At 39.2% G+C, this 17,923-nt stretch overlaps 1 protein-coding gene across 1 annotated transcript in view; it reads right to left on the bottom strand.

The window, feature by feature from the left end:
- NPNT (nephronectin) overlaps window positions 1-17,923 on the bottom strand; it is an 87,838-nt gene that overhangs the window by 47,048 nt on the left and 22,867 nt on the right. The window lies entirely within an intron of this gene.

The following is a 17,923-nucleotide window of genomic DNA, read 5'->3' as shown; positions in this document are numbered from 1 at the left end:
AACGTATAAAAAGTAGCAGAAATATACAAAATCACTGTGTTCTGGATTGGGAAGCACTGTCTAAACCACACATTAGCACACCTGTGTCATATTCATGTGTGTGCGTGTGTGTATCACTTTGGGCTGAAAAACTGGCTGACCTTGAGGTCAATACTCTAATAGTCAGAAAAATATGTAAGACTATGCATAAACACAACTGGTGTTTGTTAATGGTTATAACTTTGCAATAACCTGTTCTCATAACTTCAAACTCATTCTCTCAAATACACTGAAGTCCATCCAGTGTGGCTCGGAGGTTGAGTGTCAACCCATGAACCATGAACCAGGAGGTCTCGGTTCCATTTGGTAAGGGCACATACCCGGATTGCAGGCTAAATCCCCAGTAGGGGGTGTGCAGGAAGAAGCCGATCAATGGTTCTCTCTCATCATTAATGTTTCTATCCCTTTCTCACTCTCCCTTCTTCTCTCTGAAATATATTTTTTTAAAATACATTTCAAAAAGTTGTTCTTAATCCAAAGATATTGTTTAACTACAGATAAATTGTTCGAAGTCCAGATAAATTTCCAATTAAATAATAAAATACTATTTTATTGGAAACAGTATTCCTAAGTATAAAATGGTTCAAAATAAACACTGCAACTCAATCTTTTTTGGAATTTCAATTTAAGAATACCTCTGTCATCTTGCTTTTTCTTAACCTTAGGTGGGTCGCAATTGCTCATCAATCTATAATGGCTTTTCTATAGCCTATCACAGCAAATAAAAATATCTATTTTTCATTTACTATCTTCTATCAACTGAGTTTGTCTTTCCTCAAGACCCAAAAATGCTACAAAGTCATCATTTAAATTTTTCACAGTCTTTGATTCCTGCCAAGATATTGCTTAGAATTTTTTCTGTTTACTCTCTATCAGTGATTCTCAGCTGTGGGTATTTCTGCCCCCATGGGACAACTGGCATAAATGGAGACATTTTGGTTGTCACACTAGGGAGAGTGTGCTCCTGGCATCTAGTTGGTACTGCTAAACATCTTACAATGGTCAGAGAGCCCCTTCCCCCTCTCACCCCCCCCAAAAACAAACAAACAAACAAACAAATTATTCAGCTGAAACTGTGATGTTGCCAGACTGAAAATCCTTGCTCTGTACCAAATATGTGCATGGGGCTATGTCAGATACTAGAACAGAGAGAAAACATTGTATAGCATGGTCACTGGTGTCAAAGAGCTTATAGTCTAGAACAGTGGCTCTCAACCTTCCTAATGCAGCGACCCTTTAATACAGTTCCTCATGTTGTGGTGACCCCCCAACCATAAAATTATTTTCGTTGCTACTTCATAACTGTAATTTTGCTACTGTTATGAATCATAATGTAAATATCTGATATGCTATGTGTTTTCCAATGGTCGCGACCCACAGGTTGAAAACCGCTGGTCTAGATGAAGGGACAAAACAAGCATGTTTTTAATTTAAAGCAACATTTACTTATGAACAAAATAGGTGACACATACAAAATTTGTAAAGAAATCACGCAAGCATATCCATATAGATATGTACAGAAAGCCCTGTAGAAGAGGCTTGAGTTGGATCTTGAAGCTTGGGTAGAAAGAAGGGGGAGAATACTACCCAAGATAAGGAGAATTGTGCAACAAAATAGGGGACACTAAGGAGGCTTGGCAAGACAGAAATGTGTGTGTGGGGGGGGGTGGGGGTGGTAAATGCTGGTAGGAGAGTGAGAAGTAGGCAATCATGGGTGAGCGGTATCAGATGATGACGTTCCCTCAATTTCAGACAGAGGAACATACACTTTACCTATAGAAAATGGAAAGTTGAACACCGTCAGTAAAGCTAACAGATAAAAATCAACACTCTGGGAATATTAGCCTGGTGATAATATGTAGAAAGGACTGGAAAAAGTCCAGTTGACATGAGGAAGGAATGATTTGTTTTTGAGACAGGAAAAGACGGGCTTCAGTAACCAGAGTGAAGAGCTGACAAGTCGTAAAAACCAGAGGGAATGGGGTCAGCAGTGACCCTGAGTTCTCAAGTCCCCGACACCTGCCCCTTCCCCTATTGGCCCCGGCTGTTCTCTATTCTGGGATATGCTCCCAGTTTCTGGCAATTCTCAAACATCATTTCCTTTAAAGCTCTATTATTCCTGCGAAACTGCTGTGAAGGTTATTTTTGGTGTTTTCTACACTTCCTGACTCACCCTCCCTAACTCTCCCCTCACCTGGATTCCATAGGCCTATTTGCCAATTTTACTCCCAGGTCTTTCCTGCCTACTTGTCACTCCAACAGGACCCTGTACCACTAATGAGCCTTAGACAGTGCTGCCCAGTAGGTATTTAATTTGAAAGCTTGCAGAAGTAAAGAAGGAGAAAAGTGGACAGTATACATGGTAGAGAAATGTGTTTGTTTAAAATCTGATGTTAGACATGGCATGAAATTCAAAGGGAAGCCATTTTTTTCAGAACTGTAAAAATAAATGATCTAGGAGTGCCTTCCAATATAATATTTCAGTCAACTGTACACCTGATAGACGGTTTAGATGCAGTTTTTAAAACAAGTCCCACAATAAGCCATTTTTAAATGTAACTTTTTAAGTCCCATCACCAAGAAATGCAAGTTGAAAAGAACTTTTTTTAAACTAAAAATAAAAAGATTTTTCCATAAATCTTAACAATTATATAGAGAAACAACCTGAATAAATCAGGTATCTGCGAGGCACCCAGATTGCTATATTAAAAAACAAAAAAGTAAAGATCTCAAAAGCAGTAAATGTAAGTCAAGGTAATCACCTCTCAAAATAAAAGGAATTTGAAAACATCTCTAAAAACATGAAAAAGTAGTTTAGAAAGTACCACTTAAAAACATGAAAAAGTGTATTTGCAAGAGGACACTTTATGAAATAATTCCACCTGAGGCCCCAGGCCCACTGCCTTTTGACCCCTTGACCAGCCTGATGACTATCCATTTATAGTGCTTTCAGGCACTTCACAGGAACAAACGTTTCTATTGTCCCCCTCCCTCTCGTTGTTTGTTCTCCGTGGAGTGCCCTAATCTTGGGCACATCAAATGCACACATTCCAGGAGGCCAAGGATGTTCATATTTCCTACATGTGTAGGGAGTCAGTATTTTCAAACTGCTGTTTGCACGTCTATCCGACAGACTATGCACCAAAGTAACCAATGACCTATTTATTAGTCAACAGCTATTAAATGGGATAGAGTAGTCAAAGCTGATATAACCATTTTGTCCTCTTACAAAAAGAAACTGCTCTTAAAAATGCTGTCTAAAAGTCCTTTCTCCTATTACCTTGCTGGCATGAGTCTGCAATGGGATTCAATAAATACGTATTCAACATTTGTTATATCTAATGTAGTCTACTAGCCAAGTGTGGGTGAAATGAGAGTCACAGAGGATATAAACAAATAGCTATGAAACTGTAATACATTGGCCAAAACTTAACAAGAGCTGCGATAGAGAGGTGAGATAAAAGGTGTGGGGAAGCGGGGGCCGATAATAACTGACTAGGTTCTGGAAAAGCCTCCTGCAGGACATGCAATTTGAGCCATGCCTTAGAGGTAACTAAGAGGCAGAGACACTGGGAAGGGGGATGGAGCCTTTGAGAACAGAAGTAGAGTACTGGGGAAGGACAATGAAGAAGGTTCTAGAGAGCCAAGTGAAGCTGTCACGTGAAGCTGTCACATGAAGTGCTTATAACAGCAGATGGGAACAAAAGACAGGCTAGGCAGATCATGAAAGGCAGAAACCGCCCAGTGCTTACAAACATGTGTTCCCTTCTTCTTTAAAACAGACTGGCTTGCCCTGACTGGTTTGGCTCAGTGGATAGAGCATCAGCCTGCGGACTGAAGGCTCCCAGGTTCGATTCCAGTCAAGGGCATGTACCTTGGTTGCGGGAACATCCCCAGTAGGGAGTGTGCAGGAGGCAGCTGATCAATGTTTCTCTCTCATTGATGTTTCTAACTCTCTATTCCTCTCCCTTCTTCTCTGTAAAAAAAAAAAAAAAAAAAATCAATAAAATATATTTTATAAAAAAAAAACCTGGCTTTTTTTTTTTTTCCATGAGGGGATGAGTCCTCCATAGCATGTATGAGTAGCCAAGCAACCAAATTCTGGCCAATTACATGTGAACAGAGTTACAGGGAGGGGCGTTTGCAATGCCACCTAAAAAGGTCCTGACTATTATGCCCCCCCCCCGTCTTCTCGCCTGGAATACAGATTTCACAGTGAACTACAGAGGCCACTTTGTGACCACAAGGTAACCTTGAGAATGAAACATTAACCCTAAATTGCCATCCTAGCCATTTGGGGCACTGTGCTTTGTGTCACTGTGTTTGTACTTGCAGCCAAATACAATTCCTAACTGGCTATCCCTGAGCACAAGACTGTGGAATCTGGACTTAATGTGTGTTCGTCATCAAGTTGGTACATATTTTCTCTGGACACACACACACACACACACACACACACACACACACTGCACAGAAATGAGCCGATCCTAGTAAAGCAGTATAACTTATCAAATTTATTTCATATACAATGCCGTAAAATTATAGAAGTATCTAAAACACATCACTTCTGCATTTAAAGAATCAGACTAGAAAATACATATCCATAATGACACTGGAGGAAAATAACTCCCAGCTTCTGTGCAAACTGGTCCACCCTTTGAGAACCGACTGCACTGTGATGTGAGCTCTCAGTAGGTGGCCAGCACACACCAACCTTACCACCTGCTGTGGATAGCAGGCCAGGAAAAAAAAAAGAATGTGATCCTTTCTCATGGTCCATTTTGGAGTGTTCTAAAAACATCAAAAATAGATAATACATTTGATTTGGAGGAAAGGCCATATCTGTTGTTGCTACAAGTTAATCAGAAAATGCAGCATTGCTTCTCTGACCTACACATTGACCAGGGACAAGAATTCTGGGCCACTGTTTGACGGGCCACTGTTCTCTGGCCTCCACATGTGGTTTAGCAGCTCAGGAATACAAATTAGGTGAAGACCACAGATAGTCAATGAATGACAGATTTTTTTTTAACCCCAAACTGAATGCCAGGAGTAAGCTGAAATGGGCAAATAATACTCAAAATTTACTTTTTAACATTCCTGCAGTATAATCTCCAACTCATTACTTTAACTAGAGGGGGGGAAAAAAAAACCAAGTCTCAACTGGCAAAGCAAACACAGCTCTTTTATTGTCTGTCTCATGTCCAAGCCGCTTTGGTTTGCAATCTAATAAAATTTTACACTTAAAAATTCATCCTAATGGATGCAACTGAGGTTCTGAGAGTTGGACAATGTTTTCTGATGCGGATAAAAGAGGTGAGTTATCAAATCAAGTAAGTTAGGGGAAATTTACGGTCCCGTGTCAGTTCTATAGACTATTTCTTAAATAAACTAATCACACTAGGAGTCAAGTACCAACACTGAAAAAAATAAGGACATGTTGAGATGCCCAAGCAGATGGTGGCTCTGGAAAGTGACAAGGGAAAAGCCAACTCAACCTCTGATGTGGTTAGTAACTTGAGAAGGATTTCCTTAACGTGAATAAGATTGTCTCCCGAGTCCTAAGAATCATTTGTAATTTCTGCAATCTACATCATGTTGCTATTCACACAGGGCACCACTAAAAGCAGAACAAAGAACCTTGTCCTCCAAGGCATGTAATTTAGAAACAAAGGTGACAGAGAAGTATGTAAGGGCAGGGCAGAAGAATGAATGGCTACAGAGGTGGGAGATTTCAGAGAGATCTCATTACAGCTAACAAGTTTCAGAGAACTCAGATATGGAAAACTCATCTGAGGCAAACAGGAGCATACAATGAGAAGTATCTTTTTCAAAGAGCAATTGACCTTGTAAGAGAGAAAGTTGCTAAATGAAGCATGAGACAACTCATTGCTGTATGAATGGGACTTGGAAGGAGTGGAGGCAGATTACAGGGCGCCACTAGAAAGGGCGCCATCCTATACCACAGGTACACCAAAATCCCGAGGAAAGCCTCCTACAGACTCTAAGATCTTCAGAGGAAAACAGCTCCCCAGCTTTCCAAATACCCTGTATGCCAGTGCTGAATATCCTGCTTTCAAATCTAAACTCCTGCTGCAGTATAAACTGAAATTGAAGTGCCTCTGATGGTTATCACTATAAAGTATTATCCATTAAATACTCTCATGAATACAGAACTCAAAACCACTTCATATGACTGATTAAATCTATCTTCACAATATCCATAGAAGGCAGGAGAGCGACATTATCCTCATTTACCAGCAGACAAGTGAAAACACAGAGGGTTACCTGACTTGCCCGATTTCAGTAAAAATTTCTTGTCCCAGATCCATGGGTTTATCTGAACCCACCTGTTCAGATAAAGGCCCCGAAGCCCAGCAATCTGAGTGCTTGGAAGGGAGGAGAGTGAGGTTGTAGTAAAACACTAAGCAAGGAAGGATGGGAGGAGTAGAGAATGTCAATGGTGGTTAAAGGCATAAAGGTATTTAAGTTGCATTTCCAGGAAGAAAAAATTGCAGGTAAGGACATAATCTACAATTTAAGGAAATTAAAGTAACCCTAATATTTCAACATAATCTCTTTACTCCCTTTCTTGTTTTGTAGTCCCCCCCCCCCCAAAAAAAAAATGAAGTATAGAATTTCTATCTCTTCTGAAGTATCTCTACAGCTATGATTTTATTTTTGCTGTCACATTTTATCTAACATTCTTTTTATTAAAAACTTAAAAACTATTTTTGGACTATAGTCAAATATTAAGTCAACGAACTGATTGATAATTTGGTGCATGACACTAAAACAAATAGGTTTTCTGGTCAACATAATATTGTCTTCCAAGAGCAGTCTGACAATAACTTATTTTTGTCTTTGGGAACATCCAAATCAGACACATTTCAACTCTCACTATTTTTTAAAATATATTTTTATTGATTTCAGAGAGGAAGGGAGAGGGAGAGAGAGAGAAATATCAATGAGAGAGAATCATTGATCAGCTGGCTCCTGCATGCCCCACACTGGGGATTGAGCTCACAACCCAGGCATGTGCCCTGACTGAGAAATGAACCATGACCTTCTTGTTCATAGGTCTATATTCAACCACCACTGAGCCACGCCTGCCTGGCTCAACTCTTATTATTTAATGTTTAACTCCTGAAGTAGCCCAAAGAAAATAGGTTTCTGCACCTGCATTTCTGTATCTTAAACCAACTTTTAATTATCATAATTCAGTACTATCCCTTTCCACTGAAAAATCTCCTTCTGAAGTGTTGGCCTTTTCAGTTGACTTGGAATTTTAATTTTTCTTTCGGTTTCCACTGTGATATGAGTGGAATTCAGATGAATGCCAAATGAGACATTCGGAACACGCAAGAAAGTGTTATTGGAAGAGTGAAGTAGGTTTTTGTTTGCTTCTTTTAAGTTAGGTAACAGTAGCAATGAGCACCCTTAGCACCCAGATATTTGTTTCTAAATCCTATTCCACAGTGAAAGGAATCAGGACTGGGACAGGGAGCCTGGGATATTTTGCTGGGATAAAAAGCAAGGACGTAACTCAAAGAATAAAGAAAAGCTGCAAAAAGGTCTGGCTTGGAGGTGTTTCCGCTGGCCAAATCTGGGATAATTGGAGCACCAAGAAGTATAGTAATTCATAACAATTAAATAAAAAAAGAATCCATGAGTCCAAAGTGATCCAAAAAGGACAGAGCTCCGCTTCACGGAAAGATGCCAGTGAACATGTAGAAGGAACAGTAACACAATTTCACAACCACCATTGAAATAATTACTTTGATCAAAAGTTAACCGTAGGTGCTAAAACTTTCACTGGTTGGAACTTTGTTGGGGAACAGGATGCTCAAACAGTTTCAGTGTGTTATCTGCAATGACTTATAATAAAAAGAAGAAGGTGCCTTTCAGTTAAAAAATCTGGTGGACAGACCTTAACTTCCCTAATATGGAACAGACCAACATTATGCGCAATGGGAATGTCATACATATGACCACCTCTGTAATACTCTTGCAAAAAAGGTTTCACCTGAATCTAATGACGATGCAGCCAGAGAAAAATTTAAATTGTGAAGCATTCTATTTGGGACGCATCAAAAGCGTCATTGTCAAGAAGAAGGAAAAAAGTGGTCTTACTATTCTAAACTAAAGGAGACCAAAGGGAATGTCAAGTAAATACAATGTAAGATCTTTGCTTGTCTCCTGACCGAAAAGAAAAAAATCATAAAACTAATTATTGGGACAATTGGGGAATCTAAAATATGGGCTGTATGTTACATAATATTTGTGTGTCAATGTTACCTTTCTTAGTAACTGGTCTCTGGATGCCGGCAACAATCACCCAAGATGGCGCAGTCTCCGCAATGTTACCTTTCTTAAGTGTGATAAGGATATTGTGATTTGTATGTAAATGTCCTTGTTCTCAGGGATGTATATTGAGGTATTTAAGCATGAAGTGCCATTACGTCTGAAAGTTACTTTCAAATGATTCAGATGGATGGAAGGAAGGAAGGAAGGGAGATGTGTAATGTTAATAACTGTAGATAAAGAGTATAGGGGGCGCTGGCCAGGTAGCTCAGTCAGTTAGAGCATTGCCTTGATACACCAAGGTTGCAGGTTCAATCCCCCATCAGGGCACATACAAGAATCAACTAATAAATGCATAAATAAGCGGAACAACAAGTCAATGTTTCTCTCTCTCTCTCTCTCTCTCTCTCTCTCTCTCATCAATAAATAGTTTTTCAAAGATTATAGGTGTATTTACTGATCCTATACTTACAAGTCTTCTGTGGATTTGGAAATTTTCAAATATAAAAATGAGACAAATTTATAAACACAAGTATGATAAAATGCATACCTTGACAAATGTTATTACTTGAGAGCTATTGTGCACTCGTCAGTGCTTTCTAGAGAAGGGGCCAAGAGCACAGATGCCCTCCACTTAGGAAATTCGTGTCCTATGCAGATCACCTGTCTTTTCTCTAAAATAGTCAACTTGAGTTAAACCAGGTGAAGTTGCCAGCACAGCTATTTTTTTCTTAAAAATTAGTGCATATTGGACTTACTCAGAGGTTTGTTAACAAGATTAAATGAGAAACATCCAAATGAACTACTTAGAACTGTACCTGTCTCATACTAAGAGCTCAACAAAACGTCACCTATAATGAGGATTATAAGAATAACTAAAAGGAAAAGCCACAGAAGTTAACGCACTATATTAAGAACTGAAGGTATACATATCAATAAGATACCTCATCCTCAACTAGGTAAGTCCAGTAAGGACAGACAAGAAGTAAGCACAGACATCTTAACAGGTGCATATAAAGGATACATTAGAGAAAGTGATCAATTACATAGATTTAAGAGAGTCAGAAAGGTTTTGGGGAAAAAGCAATGCTAAACATTTCTTTCTCAGAAAAACAAATTTACAAGACATCTAGTTTCATAACGCGAGAATTCATTAGGATATAATGAAACACATTAAAGTGTTCCTTTCCGTTAAAAATTATCATATTTGTTTTAGCTTAGGAGATGATGCTGTAATTTGGGGCAGGTTTACTGGGCAATCATTGCAAAAGGCTAGAAAAATTCTAATGTGACCATTATGACTTCTTTCAGCAACCAAAATCTCTCTATGTTTAAAAGAGTTACTGGTACAATGAGCTGAGCCATATATTAACTACTTTTAAAAGGGAATCATTTTGTGACTGCATAGATTTATATGATGTGAAGCAATCGTCAGTTTGGTATACAGTGTGTGTTTTTTGTTGTTGTTAATCCTCACCCAAGGATATTTTCCATTGATTTTTTAGAGAGTGTGGAAGGGATGAAGGGAAGGGGAGAGAAAGAGAAAGAGAGAGAGAGAGAGAGAGAGAGAGAGAGAGAGAGAGAGAGAAGAGAGAGAGAGAGAGAGAGAGAGAGAGAGAGAGAGAGAGAGAGAGAGAGAGATGCATCAATGAGAGACACATCAATTGGTTGCCTCCCAACCTTGCCACAACCAGGGCTGAGGATTGAACCTGCAACCCAAGCACATGCCCTTGACGAGGAATTGAACCTGTGACCATTGGGTCCACGGGCCAATGCTCTAACCACTGAACACACTGGCCAGGGCTACTGTTTTGTTTTTTTAAAGACAACATTACTTAATTAATTGCTCCAAATTTATCTTTTTTTTAATATTTTTTTATTGATTTTTTACAGAGAGGAAGGGAGAGAGATAGAGAGTTAGAAACATCGATGAGAGAGAAACATCGATTAGCTGCCTCCTGCACATCTCCTACTGAGGATGTGCCCGCAACCCAGGTACATGCCCTTGACCGGAATCGAACCTGGGACCTTTCAGTCCGCAGGCTGATGCTCTATCCACTGAGCCAAACTGGTTTCGGCTCCAAATTTATCTTACGGAGAATGATAAATAGAAATCTGGAGAAAAAATGAACTGTCCATCAATAAGTGATTGGTTAAATACATGTTGGCACAATGGCCTTCTTGCTTCCAGTACTACGGACCTGAACAGGCCTACACTGCTGGGGGAGGGACCTGGGTAACCCATGATCTTACCATGCCATTCTCCTCCCTACCCTCCCTGACTCTTCATCATGTGTACTTAGCTCATCTTACCAGATCAATGTCTCGGTAAGGCATTCAACACTACATTTCATGATCTGATTCCTGCCTTCCCACCAGGCTCATCACCAATCACAGCTACAAATACACCAACAACAAACTGAAGTTCTCAAGAAATAGCACACTCTCTAGTAGCTCCATACTTTTACGTGGAATGTCACTCCTCCCTTGTCTGCCAGACTAACACCTGGACGGGCTTCGATATTCAGCTTAAACACAACCACCTCCAAGACCTGCTGCAGCCCTGCATCCTGAGATTGGAGCCCTTTCCGTGCTTTCCTAAGCCTCTGTGCATACCTCTATCATCAGTTATTTATATGTGTTTATATTCACATACACATGCACCATGCTGTGTCATCATAGTTATTTTTCTTATCTAGCTCTCCCACTAGGCTTTGAGCTCTTTAAGTACACAGCCCCTGCTCTGAAATAGTGTGCAGTCTCTTGATAAAGAGAGATATGGCAGGTGTACAAGATGTTTAAGAGAACATAGAAGATGGAATTTCTCTGCAGAGAGGTGGGAGTCGGGAAAATGCCAGGAAAGGCTTGCAAGAGGAAATACGAGCTGAATCCTGAAGGATGAGCAGGAATTCACCACGTGGATGGTGAAGGGCCTTTTATTCTGAATGAGCCGAGAGAGGTATGAGCAGCAGAGGGTTTGGAAATGCAATGGCAAGCAATCCCCTGTGACTGACTGGGTCCTACAGTCAACAACAGTCCTTCAGGCCGTTGCCAGCATGAAGAGCCTCACACTCTGAGAATCAGGACTCTATCCATAACTGAGGGTAACCAGTGGACTGAAAGCAGTAGAGACACAGTCAGATTGCGTTCTGTGTTTTCAAGCAGGTAAATTGATTTCTTTTTAGAAACTTAATCAAGAGTGAAGATCTATGATATGTAAAAAGCCCACAAGATAGGCAGACAAATTAACTATACTCATTGTCCCACTAAATTATCTTTTCTGAAAAGCACAATCTGCTTATTAAGATTACATCTTCATCTTTTTATCCTTTTATAAAGAAATGTGTGGTCCTTCCACCTTTGAAAGTGTACCGAACTGAACCAGACGAGGCACTGGGAAGCTAGTACATCGGAGATAAAGACATGTAAGACACAGTCCCCAGCAGCATGGAACTCTCAGTCCAGCCGAACAAATGACACAGATCCACAAATCGCCACACTGCAGAGCGGTATGAGGCAGGCTCCACACAACTGTTAGGACTAAATGTGAGAAAGGAGCAGAGACTTCCTCCTGCTCAAGTCGGGAAGGCCGAGGGAGAAGGTGGCCTTTGAGATGGGATGTGAGTCAGGGCTGCTTTTTGGTATGTTCAGTTAAGAAAGAACACAAACTTAAAAAAAAGTGTCATCATTCATTCCTAACGATTACTCACTTTCAGATGAATATTTGCTTAGAATTAGCAGTGTTGGTGATATAAAACAGAAAAAGCCAACAAAAGATAGAGAAAAGGCCTAACATTTGTAAAGGGTGACTTTTTTTCAGTCCTGATATAAACAAATGTTGAATTATTCATTTCTTTTGACTGGAGGCCAAAATAGTAAACTGGAGATAATTTTTTCAGTAACTTAAAGCTATGAGATCACATTTCAGTCAAAAGGTAATATCGCATCTTCTCTTCCAAATTCTTCCTGTCCTGCTTAGCGTCACTCCTCTATGGAGGTCGTTGTGATGAATACGGAGGCTGAGGAAGTTGACGGAGGGGGGGAGGTTTGAGTGGGACAGTGGTGGGCAGATCATCAAATCACAGCCTGTGTCCTGCCCAGATCCCAGCCCTGAGCTCCAGATCCCAGCACCCAACCACCTACCAACCCCTCGACTTCACAGCCTCAGAGCACTTCAAGCACACCACACCAGCACCGACACCACCTGCACTTTCTCCCGTGTTCTGCAGCTCCCCCAATAATACACCCGAAACCTGGACATCATCCCTGATTCCGTCTCCCCTCATTCCTCAACCATCGTCACCACGACAAGCACCGTTTTCCTGAATGTGAACTAACAGGAGCCAGTTACTGAGCAAAATGCTTTGTATTTTCTCATTTGATCTTCATAAAATCCCTATGAAATAGGCCTCTTATCTGCATTTTACCAAAAAAAGAAACTACTGCTCAGAAATGTTAGGTACGTTTCTCAAAAGCACAGCTTTTTGAGACCTGGTAGCAGCCAGGTCTCTGTCTATGAAGCCCACAGGCCCACCACTGCCCGAGGCATCCCTCTCCATCTTCCCTCTTTTGTACCTTCATTCCTTTTCCTTCTCTCTGTTCCCACCACTACTACTTAAGATAAAACCTAATTTCTCATCAGTTTTACTGGAACAACCTCTAGCCCTGAGCCTCAAATGGCTCTTCTCTAAATTGCCACTCAAGAACACATTCTGAAACAGGCTCCAGAACCTCAAATGCCTACAGGTCCCAGGCATTTGCCCTGAGGAAGCAGCAAGCTGCATGGTCAAATGAAATACATGCTCCTTCTCGATGGGGCAGCTGCTAAGCAACCGACTGCAGCCTAACTCCTCGCTGCAATGCAGCTACTGGTTTTACAAAAAGCCTGATATCTGCCCTGGCAACTATTTTTTAAAAAATGTTAAAATACTCTGTAAGTGTAACCAAATCCAACTATATGTCAGATCTGACCCAGCAGCACCAGCTTAAGACCTCTGAAATATAAATTTGATTATGTGCTGTCCCTGCTTAAAATCTTTACAATGCCCCTCGACAACTCTGGCACAAAAGCCAGTCTAATAAGATGACATCAAAGGCCTCCCCTGAGTCCGCCCATCCTTACTTATTCCACAGCATCTCTCATCAGAAGCCCTTCGAACACACCACCCAGTGCTGGACTAGAGTTCTTACATTTCCTGGAACGTGCCCCTTGCCCTGTGGCTTCTGAAGTTTTAATGCATTTTTCTGTCTGGCCAGGGTGCCCTCCACTTGACACATCCCTCAGGACTCAGCTGGGCCACTAGTCCTTCACTCCTGGTCTGAATACACCCCCTGAGACATAATCTTGCAGTATCCTATCTCAAAACACATCTGTATCTAAACACAACTCTCATCAATATTGTCATCCTCTGTGGTCCTTCAACGCTGACCGTAATGACATGAATGCCCAGAGCTTCATCTGACTGATGTGGTATCTGCAGTGGTTGGCCCAGCGTCAGGCAGATGCCAGCGCTCGATATGTGTTGAATAAATGAATCAACTGAATAGCACTGAGTGAATGAAATCGTCCTTGATCCTCTCCAGTTGGAAGTGATTCTTCCTCCTCTGCACAACCTCAACTCTTCATCCCTAACTCTTTCCTACCTTAGAATACTGGGAGGAATGGGACAGCCTCTTACCATCCAGCTCCTTGCAAGCAAGAGTCCACATCTTACCAGTCTTCGCAACTCTGCCAGCAACCACCTTCACTCCTTGCCCCTAGTGAGCTCTCCAATGTTTGTCAAATCAATCACAGTAACTCTAAATGCAATTTCAATTTGTGAAGTAAATGTGCGTCAAATAAATCATAGCATCTGTAGTTGTAACTCTACAGTTAAATTCTAGTTCCTTCGGTTCCTTTTCTTTGGGTTAGGTAACCAAAACCGTACTCCAGTCCGAGGTTTGCAAATTGTTTCCTTTTCACTTCTCTTTGAGTTATACACACACACACACACACACACACACACACACACACACACATACACACATATTCATTTGCAAAAAGCAATGTGAACTTCATTAGAGAAGTGATTATTTTCAAAAGATGGGCAGGGTAAACAAAATGTATTTAAAAACATGCTATACTATGGATACTACAATGGACCCTAGTAAACACAGTTCAGAATTCATTTGTTCTATGTATCATCACACACTAATAGAAGCAAGCATTTATCAAGCCAGCAACAATCCTGCAAAATAGGTTTAGAGAGTAGAAATTGTGGCTCAGAAAAGTTAAATAAAATATCTAATATCTCATGATCTGCAAGTGACAGGAACAGGTCCTGTACCCAGATCTGTTGGTGACAAAGCCCACTTTCTACTCTCTCTATGGCACTGCCTCCCTAACTCAGTCATAGCTCAGCTAGTTAATTCTGGAACTGTGAGTAACTATAAGATACAGACACTTGAACTTTTTTAAGTCTCCCTGAAGAAATTCCTTAACTTTTATTTCTAGCATTACCAATTTTGTTCCCAAATGTTGTTATCAAAATCCTCTCTTTCATCTATCCGGTGATAGTATGTTGTCTTCTTGGCACCAATTTAATTAAATAGAATTTCACATATTTCACCAAAATTTTCCACTGAAGTGTCAGTAGGGTGATCTGTTAAGTGGCATTATTCACTTCCAAAAATACTTTAAACAAGGAACTCTTTATGTACCAAAAAGAACAGCATGAATAGTTGTAGGCGCTACTATAACATCTTATATCTTTTATACAAAAAAATATTTCTTACCTGAATTTTTCCATGAAGAATTAATATGAATACAATTCCCTCAGGTTAATGATAGGCTGGTGTTAGTAATTTCATTTGGTGAACTTTGTGGGTTTTTTAAAATTTGCTTCTTTAAGTATTAAAAATATAAACTGTCCCTTTAGGTTAGAATGGAGGTCAATTTATTAGATTCACAAAATAAGAGAAAGAAATTACAAACTGAAAGGGAAAAGTTTAATGTAATTACTGAAATAGAGTTAACTTAGTATAATTATGAACAGAATAAACACATCTCTAAGGAACATAGTTCTCCCCACAAAAGCAACTCAAAAAACCACAACTAATGTTAAGTTTTATTGATTAATTTTGTGAAGTTATTATTTAGAAGTTATGCCTTTTAAGACATATATTAGCCAAAAAATTGCAAGAAATATGTTCATCTAACCTTTGAGCTGGCACCTTATCCTGGCTATTCTCTGCCTTAAGACGTAGAAAGCTGCAAAACAAATGTCCAAAAAAAGAAATTCCAGATCTTTTCTCTGTAAGGAGGCGGAACTTGGGTATTTATCAACTTGTTACATTCCCGGAGACTTACACATATTCAACTTTCAGTGCTTTTCTGAAACAAAAAAAATCTAGGACATGTTTAAAATAGTAATATTTTAGTCACCATTTTGTCATTAGAAAACATTTTGTAACAAAAATATTAACCAATAACTGAAGTTGTGCTATTCTTTCATAGTCCAAATTCTAAGTTAAAATATTCAGACCTTTTGTGACACTGTACCTTCCAGTCCAATTTTTCACTTTTCAGAATATTAATTTTTGGTTCCAAGAGACAGTATCCTTTTATTTAAATATGTGTTGGACAAAGTATCTGAAAAAAATTAAAACCTTTGATCAATTAGTAACCAAGGCTGGTAGATTTTAAATCGGATATATCTTTACTTACCTGCTTTCTTAGATACTGTGTGTTCCCTTTTCTCTTCATATTTGGGGAAGAAATATTAAGGGTTTTTTTTCTTTCCTTCCATAGCATTTTCTTCTTGCATGGCTGCTTTGGTTGTCCATAGCAACAAGAATTACCCTGAAAGCTCAGCCATTTCACTTAAAGGATACATAAATAACTCAGTTTAATGAAAGTGAATGGAAGAAACTTGAAACACGACTAATAATGGTCAGGATTTGACCAGCCTAGAGACCCTAGAGGTAAGGGAAGAGATTATTTGCATTAACATCTTACCTCCTTAAAGCATAAAACACTCACTTTAATTTTCAATTTGTATATTTATTTGCAGAATTTAAAATTAGATGAATAGAGCCTTCTTTTGGGCACCAGCAAAAGAAAACAATTCTATGTTCAATTTGATTTAAATGTTGTAGTAATTTTATCAATGCAGAATTATTGCTCTATACTTTTAAAGGCACATATTAGATTTCCTTGTTAGAGATTTTTTATGTTGGTTACGTTTATAAGAAATTAGTGGGGATGTTTTACTGTTGTTAACTTCAAAAGAATTCACCATACCTTGATGTTGATACATTACTTAAAATAGATAATGAAATATATCAGGTACAATCTAAACAAAAAGCTGAAAATAAATCAAAGCATAAACTAAAAATTAGATTGCAGATCACATATTAAGAACAATTGTTTATAACAATGGTTATATGTGAGAAGGGAAAAATATAAAAGGATACCGTTTCTTTAATACTCTTTAATTGCCAATTTTGAATAATCTAATTCTCAAGAAAAATATATTAAATGATTTTAAACAAAGGTTTAAACAATAAAGAATAGCAAACATCATTATTTCCTAACAAGCAGCCAAACAGTTCTGTATAGTTTATTTTCATTTTAGAATATCGTTAAGTTGGGTCACATTTTTCCTACTTAACAGAAGTCAGCCTTAACAGAGATTTTGTGATTTTATAATATTGATATATATACATCCACTAATAAGGCTTTTAGCATGAAATTTTAGCAAATGCCCCATATTTTAACACTTGCATTTTTAAACTATACAAAACTGCATTTTAAAGAAATGTTAAACCTGGAAGAGATTATTTCCAGGAAGTTTCTGGAATCTATTTTCTTTTGGCACATAAGGAAATTTTCATAGGCAACCACCACCATAATCTTTGTGAAAGTTGCCAAAAATAAATGCACTACATGTATTTTTTTGCATGTGGTATAAACACCACCGTGAGAAGCACTAAAATAGGATTCTAATATAGCACTAATATAGATGATCCTGTCTCATTTCCTCCTAAAAATCTGTGTTCTGTACAGCCAGTGTAAAACAGCCACAGCAGTAAATACAGGCAATGTTACCAGCGAACCCCCTCAGTTCTCTCCTGCCACTTGCCCGAGAACCGCTGCTTAGATACCTCTGAGGCTTCTCAGCGATGCTATGCACTTCACTGAGGGCCCTCAGGGATGTTAGGCATAGTTAAAAACAATAAGCACTCTGGTGACTTTATGAAATTGTGACTAAGATAAGCCAGAGAAACTAAATTATTCAGGGATTACTCCCTGCGTGCTAAACACAGGTTTATAGATTTGGAGGCAATCCTGGGCTGTGGACGGTGTTAAAGAAAATGAGGGATAAGAAACCCTAAGGAACTGAGCCTACTTACGATCCAAATGTATGTCTATCATCTGGTATACAGTTTAACTTGTTGTAAAGGATTATAAAATGCCCAAATGTTAGGCCAATCATAATCATTGGAAAATAAATAATAAAATGCTTCAGGCTAAGATAACGGATGCAGTTTCCACGTGACTCAGACAGGACTCGCATGGCCTCTTGAGCACATAGAGCAT

Source organism: Myotis nattereri (genome assembly GCF_964212035.1).
Source record: "Myotis nattereri genome assembly, chromosome: 1".
NCBI lineage: Eukaryota > Metazoa > Chordata > Mammalia > Chiroptera > Vespertilionidae > Myotis > Myotis nattereri.
Note: the sequence above shows the minus strand (reverse complement) of the source record. Positions and strands in the feature narration are given on the sequence as shown.